This window comes from Sinocyclocheilus rhinocerous, unplaced genomic scaffold, assembly GCF_001515625.1.
Source record: "Sinocyclocheilus rhinocerous isolate Xijiao unplaced genomic scaffold, SAMN03320098_v1.1 scaffold2046, whole genome shotgun sequence".
NCBI classification, from domain to species: Eukaryota; Metazoa; Chordata; class Actinopteri; order Cypriniformes; family Cyprinidae; genus Sinocyclocheilus; species Sinocyclocheilus rhinocerous.
In genome coordinates this window covers 414,077-427,340 of record NW_015639535.1, presented here as the reverse complement: position 1 = coordinate 427,340, position 13,264 = coordinate 414,077, and the positions used below count along the sequence as shown (strand labels likewise).

The 13,264-nt window shown below is 36.1% G+C and overlaps 1 long non-coding RNA gene across 1 annotated transcript; it reads left to right on the top strand.

The window, feature by feature from the left end:
* The first annotated feature begins 9,782 nt into the window (after positions 1–9,782).
* On the top strand, positions 9,783–11,184 carry LOC107751491 (uncharacterized). Its single transcript, XR_001641252.1, has 4 exons — positions 9,783–9,859; positions 10,010–10,103; positions 10,267–10,422; positions 11,025–11,184. It is a non-coding gene; the product is annotated as an uncharacterized LOC107751491 (long non-coding RNA).
* The last annotated feature ends 2,080 nt before the right edge of the window (positions 11,185–13,264 follow it).

Here is a 13,264-nt window from a genome sequence, read left to right as displayed (position 1 = left end):
ATTCATGATCCAGCCTCACCTACAGAAGTGAATATAAGGTTCTTTTGTGAATCTTTGCAAATCGCCTTTCCTAATAACGTCAGTTAGCAAGTTCCGCGGCTAAAGTAAACAGTCTCATGAGAACGGCTCGTCACCCCACGGAAGAGAGGGGCGGGGTGAGCAGAGCTCATTAGCATTTAAAGGAACATGGACTGGAGCTGATTTTGACAGGGTAAAAAGGGTGTTGTTTTACACTACCATTGAGAAATTTTAACCAAAGTATGTAATAGACTTTTCATTAAGACTAAAGAATCATATCAACTTGTGGAAAATGGGCATCTGATGACCCCTTTAAGACCTTTGTTCATCTTCAGAACACAAAGTAAAATATTTTTGATGAAATCTGCGAGCTTTCTGACCCTGCATAGACAGCAACGCAACTGATACCTTTGAGGCACAGAAAGGTAGTAAGTACATCGATAAAATAGTCCATGTGACATCAGTACGTTTTGTGTGCAAAGAAAAAAATAACGGCTTTCTTCCCTACCGTGTTAGTCTTCGACGTGTGTTCATGAGAGTACCGTGATGCACGCGTGTGATGCTGCTGACACAGGAGCCGGCGTTCTGACGTAGAACACGGATGCACAGCACTATGTGTACAAGCAGAAGAAGATGCACACTGTACATTCAAACAGTCTTCGTAAACATGTCTGAAGATTTCGACAGAGAGGATGACTTGTAATTGTTTTGCCCAGCCCCAAATTTTACTTATTTGAACCAGAATATACAGACAACAAACTAAGAGAGATGGACGTTCTACTTCAGAATGGCGGCTCCTGTGTCAGCAGCACCACACCATGCGTCATGGTACTCTTGAGAATGCGCAGCGAAGACTGACATGGAAGAGAATAAATTGTTGAATTAAGTCATTATTTTTGTTTTTCTTTGCACACAAAAAATATTTTCGTAGCTTCATAAAATTATGGTTGAACCAATGACGTCAATGACGTTTACTACCTTTCTGGGCCTTGAATGTGGTAGTTGCATTGCTCTCTATGCAAGGTCAGAAAGCTCTCAGATTTCATCAAAAATATCTTAGTTTCTGTTCTGAAGATTAACAAAGGTTTTACGGGTTTGGAACAAATTTTCAATTTTGGATGAACTATCCCTTTAACATTCATGGAATCATTTCAATTCCACAAAAGGTTCTTTAGGCTATTAAAGTGTGTTGTAAGGACTGTTCACTGAAAGGTTCTTTGAGGAACCCAAAAGATTCTTATAAAGCATCACTACGAAAATCTCTTTTTGGAAGTGTTTATTATTAAGTTTTCCAAGTCATACAGTAGCTTTTGAATTTGAGTAAATAAGGACAAATTTCATTCATGGTTGAACAATTTCTTCAGCAAACAAGTTTGGGAGTAATAAATACCTGTTTTTTGTCAAAGTTGTAATTTTATGGAAGCTCTGACTAACATTGTGACAAAATAATACAGTTCTTGATTAATGTAGTAATTAAGTAGTTTCCTTTGAATGGAATCATTTCAATTCCACAAAAGGTTCTTTAGGCTATTAAAGTGTGTTGTAAGGACTGTTCACTGAAAGGTTCTTTGAGGAACCCAAAAGATTCTTATAAAGCATCACTGCGAAAATCTCTTTTTGGAAGTGTTTATTATTACGTTTTCCAAGTCATACAGTAGCTTTTGAATGTCATTTGCATTTGCACATATTATTTAGTAAGTAAATAAGGACAAATTTCATTCATGGTTGAACAATTCTTTCAGCAAACAAGTTTGGGAGTAATAAATACCTGTTTTTTGTCAAAGTTGTAATTTTATGGAAGCTCTGACTAACATTGTGACAAATAAAAACAACCCGAACGGGACGGTTTCTAGTTGTTAACGGTAGCCAGCGAGCCATCTTTACATACAGTATATTAGCATTTTATGTGTCATTTTATTATAGCTATGTTACATGGTGGGCCCTCAATATTTTGCAAAAGAATACAGTTCTTGATTAATGTAGTAATTAAGTAGTTTCCTTTGAGCATTGCCATAGAAATGAATAATTTAGTCAGAGGACATGAACTGTGTAGGATCTCCAAGTTATCTCGTAATTATGATAATTCCAACAAGACATGACTGTGGTTAACCGTTTGCACAGAGCAGCTATTTTTAGGTGATTTTGCATTCTTGTTCCACTTTAATGACGTTTAGATCAGAATGCATTAGCATGTTTGTTAGAATTTCCATTTTATTACCTCTCACACAAAACTGTATACTTGAAAACCATGGTATTCTTTGGAATCTTACTGTATCATTGTGAATAAAACTTGGTAAACTATATACCAAAGTATAGATTTGTATGAAAGCTAGAATGCTACTTCTAATAAATATGCTAATGTGTTCTGACTAAAAAAAGCTGTTTATTGAAATGGTGTATATCAAAATACTACTGTAATACACAGTACTGCCATTGTAAGAAAAGTCAGAAAGAATCGTTTGTTTCAGAAAGTAGCTGGCAAACACTGTTAGCTGTGTAATCCTACGCCCATTTCCAACTTCCTCATCTGGTGTGGTTGATGTTCTGCTGTTGTAAGGACTGTTCACTGAAAGGTTCTTTGAGGAACCCAAAAGATTCTTATAAAGCATCACTACGAAAATCTCTTTTTGGAAGTGTTTATTATTAAGTTTTCCAAGTCATACAGTAGCTTTTGAATTTGAGTAAATAAGGACAAATTTCATTCATGGTTGAACAATTTCTTCAGCAAACAAGTTTGGGAGTAATAAATACCTGTTTTTTGTCAAAGTTGTAATTTTATGGAAGCTCTGACTAACATTGTGACAAAATAATACAGTTCTTGATTAATGTAGTAATTAAGTAGTTTCCTTTGAGCATTGCCATAGAAATGAATAATTTAGTCAGAGGACATGAACTGTGTAGGATCTCCAAGTTATCTCGTAATTATGATAATTCCAACAAGACATGACTGTGGTTAACCGTTTGCACAGAGCAGCTATTTTTAGGTGATTTTGCATTCTTGTTCCACTTTAATGACGTTTAGATCAGAATGCATTAGCATGTTTGTTAGAATTTCCATTTTATTACCTCTCACACAAAACTGTATACTTGAAAACCATGGTATTCTTTGGTATTTTACTGTATCATTGTGAATAAAACTTGGTAAACTATATACCAAAGTATAGATTTGTATGAAAGCTAGAATGCTAATTCTAATGAATATGCTAATGTGTTCTGACTAAAAAAAAGCTGTTTATTGAAATGGTGTATATCAAAATACTACTGTAATACTGCCACAGTACTGCCATTGTAAGAAAAGTCAGAAAGAATCGTTTGTTTCAGAAAGTAGCTGGCAAACACTGTTAGCTGTGTAATCCTACGCCCATTTCCAACTTCCTCATCTGGTGTGGTTGATGTTCTGCAGTGGTACGTCTGGTCAATGTGTGCGAGTCATTGGTCACTTGAGATGAATGGATCACAGTAGACAAACCACCACCGGTTCGGCCCCGCCGCACAGCTGTGTGGAAACACCTCAGACAACCGCTAATATCTACTGTTTCTCTTAGATTGTTGTAAACATTGGTTGTAACTTAAAATCTTGGACGTTCAGTTTTTTTTTTTTCTTCTCTCAATTGTATGCAAGCCTGTTTCCACCACTGAATAAAAAAATTTAAAAATTGCATCTTGCGAGTTTACATCATGCAATTCTGACTGCCAAAGAACTCAAACTAGTTTTTGCGCGTTGAACTTCATTGCTGATTAAACGTCGCATAAAGTTCTGCTTCGGCCGAATGCTGGTAACTGGAATGAGAATAGAACTTTGGTTGATGAATGGCCAGTAAAATTAACTCAATATGAACGAAAGAGGAGTTGATGTGTGGGCTCTGATTGGAAATGCATTAGCCAGGTGTTCCGGCATATTGCAATCCGCATTTGGATTAAAGTGGATGTTTGTTTAGTCATCATTTTAAACTTATTGTGGCAGGAGATGAACTTCAAAACTTTTGCTACAGTGTGGATTTAGAAGAAATCATGAGGTCTACAGTACAGAGTCTCTAAGGGGACATAGTGATGGGGGGGAAATTGAGATGAAATCAATGCTTTTGTGTTTTTCTCACAAAACTTTTGTGTTCCACCAAAAAAACTTCAGATTTGCTTGCAAAACTTTGTTCCTCTGAGGAACGTTTGTGATTAAAATAATATGAGTTTGGAGGAAAAAATTACATTCATATAAATTAAAAACTATATTTCAATGCCTTTACGAACGAATGCAAAAAAAAAAAAGTTTCTCATGGGGATTGCAATCCTTTTGAGAGATATCTTGGCATTGGCATATTCAAAAAGGTATTGAAATTTAACTTTTCCTCCCATCTCAATTTTTTTCGCCCATCATGTTTCCTTATGGGCTTTGTACCACAGTACACAAAGTCTGGGCAATATATTAAATATTCACAATATATTTCATTTAAATGTAATATGCCTGTTCAGTTTCTACAGTGTCATGCTAAATCTGTCCATTAATAAATGAGATTTTTATGTTTGTTTGATTTTCATTTAAATTCTGTTTAAATTTTAGTTGTTTTGTTATGTGGTTTTGGATTTTATAACTATAATATTTATTTATTTATTTATTTTTTAAACATACATCACATGTATTTGTTTTCACATTAGTTACAGGCCAACATAATTCTATAAGCAACAACAATTAACAGACATTATCATAATTATAAAATAATAAAATAAACAATAAAGTTAATGCCAACATAATTGTGACAACAAAAGTAATTTTGTTATTTGCTTATGTCATTAAATTTTTGTATATTTCTGTCTAGTTTTTAAGTTTTAGTTAACAATAACAAAACTGATTTTAAATGCATATATGTGCTATTAAATGCTACAATATAATTTAGGATCACTGATGAGTAAATACACATGTAGATGTTCGCTTCAAAGCTGACAGAGATATACTAAAAGCCTTAAATCCCCAATTTTGATATCATGGTGTGTTTAAAATGCAAAAAAATACTGAGATGTCTGTACATGCTAGTTGGAAACCTGTTTTAAATTTTAAAAATGGTTCATTATCAGAACTTATTTACCTCCCCACTGTGTTTTTGGCAGTTCAAATGTTCATAAAACTGACAGAACTAAGCAATTTAAATACAAACCCTGCAATTACTCTTTGCAACTGAAAGCGAGTGTTCGTTTGCAATGTTCTCTTGAACATCTTGCTAAAAGATAGTCTTCTTTCTTGGTTAAGAACACTTGTAATTGTTTTCATTGTTGTATGTTCGTTGCTTTGCGCAGTAAAGTGTAGCATTTCCTTCGCTAAGCCTTGAAATAGGGAACAAAATCAGCATGGATCAGAACAATCGTTTTGTGTACCTGTCAAAGAGGAACATCAAGATTGCAGAGTTCATATTAGCATATTTTAGCTGGAGAGGAAGTGACAGGGATATGAAAATTCTAAATTTTTGAAGAATACATCCCAAAACAAACGATAGAAGCAGAGAAAGAAGTGTACTGGACTTGACACTGGTGAGCTATTATCGGTACCATCAGGGGGGAAAAAAAGAGAAAACTAAGCCAACAAGAGTGGAGACAACAGATAACATGATGAAAGAAACGAAAAACGAAGTTCAGGGCTCAACTATAAGGATTAGTTAGTTGTTGTTTTTTTCTGCAGGTCTAGTCAGTTTTTTTTTATTTAACCTGCCATTTGTTATTGGTTCCACTACAAAAGTACATACATTTTTGTCTTTATGAATGTGGAGATTTGTTTGTTTGTTTTCAATGTAATTTTTATTTATATAGTTGGTGTTTTTTCAATGTATGCTTCAGACACGGGTCACGACGAGGCGTTCCCCATAGCGACCCCTAGAGGACGCAGTGTCTCGTTCCCTACTCAGGGAACCATGGTTACATAAGTAACCTGAGACGTTCTCCCTCCCCATCCTCCTCAGACTCGATGCTTACAAAGGGTTGCCAGATTGAGGACGTGCAACAGAAAGGAGCACAATTGACCCTTCGTAAAGACCCGCCCCCCTTCGTTACTGTTGCTTTGTCTGACAAGCCACGCCATTCTCACGCCACACATCAGGTTCTCATGCAGTGAAAAATACATTGTGGAGGAAAAAGAGGAAACTGACAGACAAGACAGAGCAGGTTACTTTTGGGATGAAACACGTTTTTCAAATTTAGTCTTTTTTTAAAAGAAATTCACACAATAAATTCCCTTTTGTGGCTCTTTAACGTGTAATGACAGATCACTCTAGCATCTCAGGACTAGCGGCACATGAACTGATCGTCTTTTCCTCTTTACTAGTTATTTCACGAAATAAACATTAACGAACATCAGAGGGTATCTTACTTCAACCACGGAAAGATGTCAGTACACACCAAATTATAAATTCAAGTCCACTGAGGTTAATCTACTGTCCTGTCTGGATTGTTTGTCTTACAGAAATGGCAGATTTGGCATTATGATTGGTCAGATCACCTGTCAATCATACTCCATGCGAAGAGTCAATTGACAATTGAAGGTGACGAGCCATATACAGTTAATTTTCTGCATTTTAATATTCCTCTGGTCATAGAGCTTTTTAAGTTGGGTAGAATCTGTGATCTCTGAGCCAGTTGGTTTGCTCACTTCCATGGCTGCAGTATGCTTTGTTTGCTGCCAATTGGCAACCCAGGGTTTCAAAATACTATTGGGTAAATTGGCAGTGGGTAGAATCACATAGACCAAAAAACAGACATTCTGACACTGAACGCACATTTCAATGTAGAATAACTGGCCGTAGAATTGTTTTTCAGAGAAACAAGTATGTGAACTTAGCATGTTTCATAAATATCTTCAAACATATTATGGTAGTTCTATCCTGTAATAGTAAAAAAAAAACAATTAACAGACATTATTAAAAATAAATTTAACAAGCTATATAAGTATATAAGTTATATAAAAATTTAAATATATAAAACTCTAACATTCTTGTGCCATCAAGCCATCCTTATTGTTGAGTCCTATAGCATCAGTTTCTAAGAACTGTATGCAGAAGATCAGAGTGCAGAAGAATGCAGTCACCCTGCCAAAAACTGTGTCTGAGTTTATGCGACCCAGGCCTAGCTGATGTGAGCTTATTAAGATTAAATAAAGGCCGAATGTACTTTAGGTATACACCCGGCCGAGACAGCGCCCGCATAAGTTCTGACAGCACAAGAAAAATGAGCTGACTCCAGAGGAGGGAGACTAATTTTTCTCCAGCTAATGTTGGAGATGACGTTGAGGCCTGGGAGGCCTGTTTTTTTGAATGATCTTTTGTGTAAAATAACACTATTTGCAACAAGAGGAAAGGCTAAAACAGTATTTAAAGTCAAGAAAAATTAATTTATACAGCGCTTTTCACAATATACATTGTTTCAAAGCAGCTTTACAAAACTCATGATATTGAAATGAAATGTTTATAATTTCTTGGGCAACAGTTTATATTTTGCAGCAGTACAAGCAATCAAGCAGTTGAGATTTGTAATACAAACTGTCCTATGCATGTATATACTTATGTTCATAATTATATATCCTACTTAATTTAAAGAGCTGAATAAAAATAAAAAAATCTCTCAAATGTATTTATGCCACCCCTTTAATAAATCAACCACGGAGCGACTGTTTTGCGCTCCAAGATGAAAAAGAAACTTGGCTCCAAATAAGTGCGCAAAAATAACCATTTCTAGGCCACATGTAAGCAGTCAGGCCACTGCATTTAATTTGTCTCGATAAGCATGACAATTCCAATGTAGAATGAGCAACTTCTGTAATGAAACTAATGCCAATAGCATTAATTGTGGTGACATTTGGAGCTGTTTACTTGATTCTGAATCAATTCTTTTTTTTTTTACATCCAGGGAAGATGCGCCCGCCGATGCCCGAAGCCTCAGCCAAGCACGGAAATACTGTGTTTTTTCATAAATAGCAAATTCTCCACTATGGATAAACAGAGCGGGAGCTAAGAGTAAGCCCTGGATTAATCCTCTCTGCCAAACAGCATGGACTTCTCAGCTGCGATGCGACAGGCCGCGCTTGTCGATTCTTGGAGAGGAAGCGCGTGAATACAGAAAAGAAAAGAAAAAAACGCTAGGAAATAATCAGCCAGAGTCATTCTGTCCAAGATGTGGGGAGAGTATCAGTCACATGGCTGCTTCTTTAAAGTGGAAAAAAAAAATCATGTGAGATGACAGCCTGTGCGGGCGCTTTCCACTCGCGGATGCCTCGAAGGAGCTTTCGGCCTGCCTACACAATGAAAAGAGACACATACCTGTGGGCAGAGCTTTATCGGTGCTACCTAACCAGGCATGTGTCAGTTAAATCCGCTTTGAAATATGCGCTCACAAGATTAGACATCTCACCTGAGATGGAAGGACGTGCGTAAAGACTGACTGTTTTAATGTGATTTCGGCGCTCAGGCGGGCAGAGACACCCAACGGTGGTCTGTTGCAATTGGCGAGAACCCATAAACGTATCATCTGGTTCTGAATGGTCTTATTATATTTCCACTTCCATTCACTGTAATCGTTTTAAGATGATAATGTTACCCGGTATGCAAATGTCAAGGCGGGCATCACTGTTACTATTGCTCATACTTTCATTCAATTTAAACAAACTAGGAACCTCGAGTATTAAATCTGGCATGTATGATTTTTCGCCTGGTGGATGATAATATAGGTGAAAAATTGCATTTCTTGTTGGAAAAAAAACGTTTTAACTAAGCTTAAGATGGGCTGTTTGTGTTCTAGCAGTCAAGTTTGCTGGATTTAAAGGGGTTTTGGACACTTTTCAGCTGGTCAGGCTGGTTTGGTTTGCTGGTTTAAAATAGGTTTTGTCAGAAGTGATAGTTTTAGAGGGGTTTTGGGCACTTGTCAGCTGCTCCAACTGGTCTAGTTTGCTGGTGAGACTTTGACAGCTATGGTACTTTTAGATGGGTCTTGTTTGGTAATTTTAGAGGGCTTTTGGGTACTTGTCTTCATTGATGGTTTAAAAGGGGCACTTTTCAGGGAAAATGGTTTTCAAGGGTTTTTGAGAATTTGTCAGCTGCTTGGGCTGTTTTTTTTTTTTTATTTTTTTTTTTTAGATTTTTGGACATTTGTCAGGTATTGTAATTTTAGATGGGTTTGGGGCATTTTTGAGCAATGATGGTTTTCGAGGGGTGGGTCTTTTGTCAGTCAGGCTGGTCTAGTTTGCTGGTGTTAGAAGGGTTTGGGGAATTTGTCAGCAATGATGGTTTTTGAGAATTTGTCAGCTGCTCAGGCTGATCTAGTTTGCTGTTTATTTATTTATTTATTTTTAAGATTTTTGGACATTTGTCAGCTATTGGATGGGTTTGGGGCATTTTTGAGCAATGATTGTTTTCGAGGGGTTGGTCTTATGTCAGCTGGTCTAGTTTGATGGTGTGTAAGATGAGTTTGGGGCATTCGTTAGCAATGATGGTTTTTGAGGTTTTTTAAGAATTTGTCAGCTGCTCTGGATGGTCTAGTTTTTTTTTTTTTTTTGGACATTGGATATTTTTGGACATTTGTCAACTATTGTAATTTTAGATGGGTTTGGGGCATTTTGTCAGCTGATCGTGCTGGTCTAGTTTGGTAACTTTAGAGGGGTTTTGGGGCACTTGCAGTGATGGTTTAAGAGGGGCATTTTCAGCTGCTCAGGCTGATGCTGATTTTTTCAGGTTTTGGTCATTTGTCATCTCTGACAGGTTTAGAGGGGTTGTGGTCATTTGTCAGATACTCAGGCTGGTCTACTTTGCTGGTTTCATTTCTGGGAACTTGTCAGCAAAGAGTGTTTTTGAGAATTTTTCAGCTGATTGAAATGGTATAGTTGCTAGTTTTAAAGTGGTTTTAGCACTTGTCGACTAATCAGGCTGGTCTGGTTTGCTCATTTCTAGAGACTTACTGGCACTTGGTCTGGTCTGTTGTGCTGGTCTGTCTTGTTGATTTCATTGTGTTTTTGAGTACTTTTCAGCTGGGAGATTTTTTCAGCAGGGTCTCAAGCCATATTTAGAGACCATAATTTAAGTAACCACCTAGCAACCATCCAGAACACCAGCACTGTGGTGGTGAGTTTTGTACTTCTCATTTTCGTCAGAAAATATAATATTAGACATTGACTATAAACCCTTAACTGAACACATCACGGGCACGACTAAAGGTAACAATCAGATTTAAAAGTAAATCAATGCAGGGTTAATCATTTCTTCTTATTCTTCTTCTTCCCACAAGCACTGGTGAAAGGAGAAGCAGGGAGGAAAAGAAATGGAGAACAATGGCAGGTTAGATAAATATAAATGTAGGAAGGCTGGGTAAAACTCAATGGAGAGGAAGACCCACTTATGTTATTTACACCAAAATGACATTCCCATCGCTGGAACCTCACAGGTATGATTGCATATATTATATTTTATTAGTTTTTCCATCATACTATTGGATTATAGTTTAGCTCAGGGCTAAATGTGGCATAATTTATGTTGGTTATGTTGAATTATAATATTCCAAAGCCTTGTACAACATTAACACGTCTTTTTTTTTTTTTTTACTTACTTCAAAAAAGGAAAGTAGCAAGCACCAAAAACAAGCTCTGCAGTAATTTCTTTAAGCAAACATCACAAAATAAAACAAAGACAATAGATATTTTTATTACATTGTCTTTGCTGGTCATCCACAACAATAAAAAGAGAGTCTAGTTCAATTAGCAAATAAATGACTCTTAAGAACGGGTTCTTTTTTAATGAATCATTTAAAAATAGTCATTAATCAGAGTCAAGTCATGTTATTTACTGTAATCGAGTTTTTTTTTAATGCAAATTATTGTTTAAAAAGAATTTTAAAAATCATTCATGGAAACATTAAGGAACCGGAATGCTCAAACAAATGGAAAAGAACTGCTCAATTCCTTACGATCTGCATCTGTAACACTCACAAACATAAATATGCCCACATTTTCTCATTTTCCTGCCCTCTCATGTTGTCCTTTTTTTCAGGAGCTCCACGCCACCACTTACACTTACAGCCTGATTCTTTATTCAAGGACGGGCCTTTGAAGTTACCAAGGAAACCCAGAGCTCCTCGGACTGCTCCTCTTCAACATTTCCATATCAAAGCCTCCTCACCTGGCTATCATCTGTCAAACGGCAATTAAAATATCACACAATCAGTCGAAATTAGACAAATTATGGACTCATGCCCATGTGGCATCTGTATAAATTCATGTGATCTACACCTGTTTGACTAAGGTATGTTTTTTGGATATTTAACTAAACTGTGAAATTTTTCAGTACTTCTACAGTGGATGTGTTTGATCTGTATGTGAAGGTGCTTGGTTGTTTATCAGCATTATGTGAAAGTTAAACACTCTCGTTCAATCTTTATCATATTTCTGCTTTCATTTTTCAATGCTTGTGTTGGTCTTGCTCAGAACTGCAAATTCAACAAAATATTTAAATCGCAATATATGCCCATAGGAAAGAAAAATCACAAATGAGATCTCTTTTGTTGTGCATAACTGAAATATTTCTCATCAAAAACTAAATTATTAAAAATAATGAAATAAATATGTTATCTTGTTTTGCAATGAAAAACGATATATTTTTAAAACAAACAAAAAAAGTTTGGAATTGTGTAAAAAGAGAACTTTCAGGGAGTATTGCATTATAGTATTTATTTACATTTAAAGTATATTATTTATTTCTATTTTCCTAGGGCATTGGCAGTAAGTAAATAAATATATACATAACAAAACTCAGTATGTTTATATATTATGCTTAAAACAAGACAAAACGATTCAAGATATATTTTCACAAAACAAGTGATCATCTAATGTGGTTTGCTTCTCAGACACATTTTTCTTATTTAAGGATGTTAAGATATTTTTAAATTGGAAAACAAATTTTTTTCTTGTTTGGATTGTGTTATCCACATTAATTTATCAACAATTGTCTTATTTAGTTCTCCTTGAACTTTAAGGAAACTTAAACTTAATCTGAGACATCATTTGCACATTAATGAATGAAAAATAGGTATTTTCAAAGAGTATTTACATCAATAAAACGTATGCAGTATGAGCAAATAATAAATAAAGTGTAAAATAAAAAGCGGCTCACAACAATAACCTGTGTTTGTCAGACTTCTATCTCTTCAGCGGGATGAAAGTGCCATAATGTTCCCCTCATTAGAATTCATTAGTTATTGTTCTCATTTTGCAATATTCATTCAAACATTTGATTTATTTTGATTAAATTATGATTTCATGGCCTGTCAGATGGGCTCCTTTGAAACTCGGGAGATGAAGAGGGGTTTCGAAGAGGGGCTCGGTAATTACAGCTACTTTGGTGGATGAATAGACTAGAGGCAGGTTTCTAAACTGACGCCGCCATCTGTAAATAAATGCATTCGGCCGTCTGTTTGTACTTTGTGGCGAGAGAGCCATTTCCATTGCGAAAGTTGCAATTTACATGTAAATGATTTGGCAAGTCACAAACTAATTGGTTCACAGAGGTGCAAGGTTTTGTACGGCACGGTAGTTCATAATTGAGAACTGACACCGTCTTTATCAGAAAATAATTTTGTATACTGTTCGCTGGCTCCCAGTACAACCTTCATTATAGACCCCCAGATATGTTTACAGCCAGACCTCCATTTAAAGATGTGTGTGCGGCGAAGTTTGACGTGCCTTATTAATTAAAACGAATACCAGATTAAAAATGCAGCGCCCTTGGCTAGCATATGTTCAACCACAGAGCAAAAACAATACAAATGTCCAAAGAAAACAACTACTTTGAAGATCTGATACAGGCCGGAGATGAATATCAAGGCATCCTGCAAATGTGTGACATCAAAGGTGCAAGGCGTTGCTAGTGAGATATTGTGAATATAAGAGCAAAAATCTGGACTTTGGTGTTCGCAAACGTTGACGTGGTCTGTTAATGAATGTTACTGAAGCGCGCAAACATCTAATCGGGTGTCTTTTTTCTCGTAAATACTCAAAAGCAGCAGGTTGCTAACTCTCAAAGGCGTCACTCTCTTTAGGCTCACGTTTTGACGTGTTTATTCACGATGTGAATTCTTTGCTGATGTGTGAAGTCATTGAAACATGCTGTTTGTTTCTGCTCTATCAGAGAAATATCAAAACACTTCAAATCTTTAACGTTATACCAAAGAACCTCGTAACGCAAACAGACATTTAACAGACTTAAATAGACCAAAAACACACCACAGGGAACTA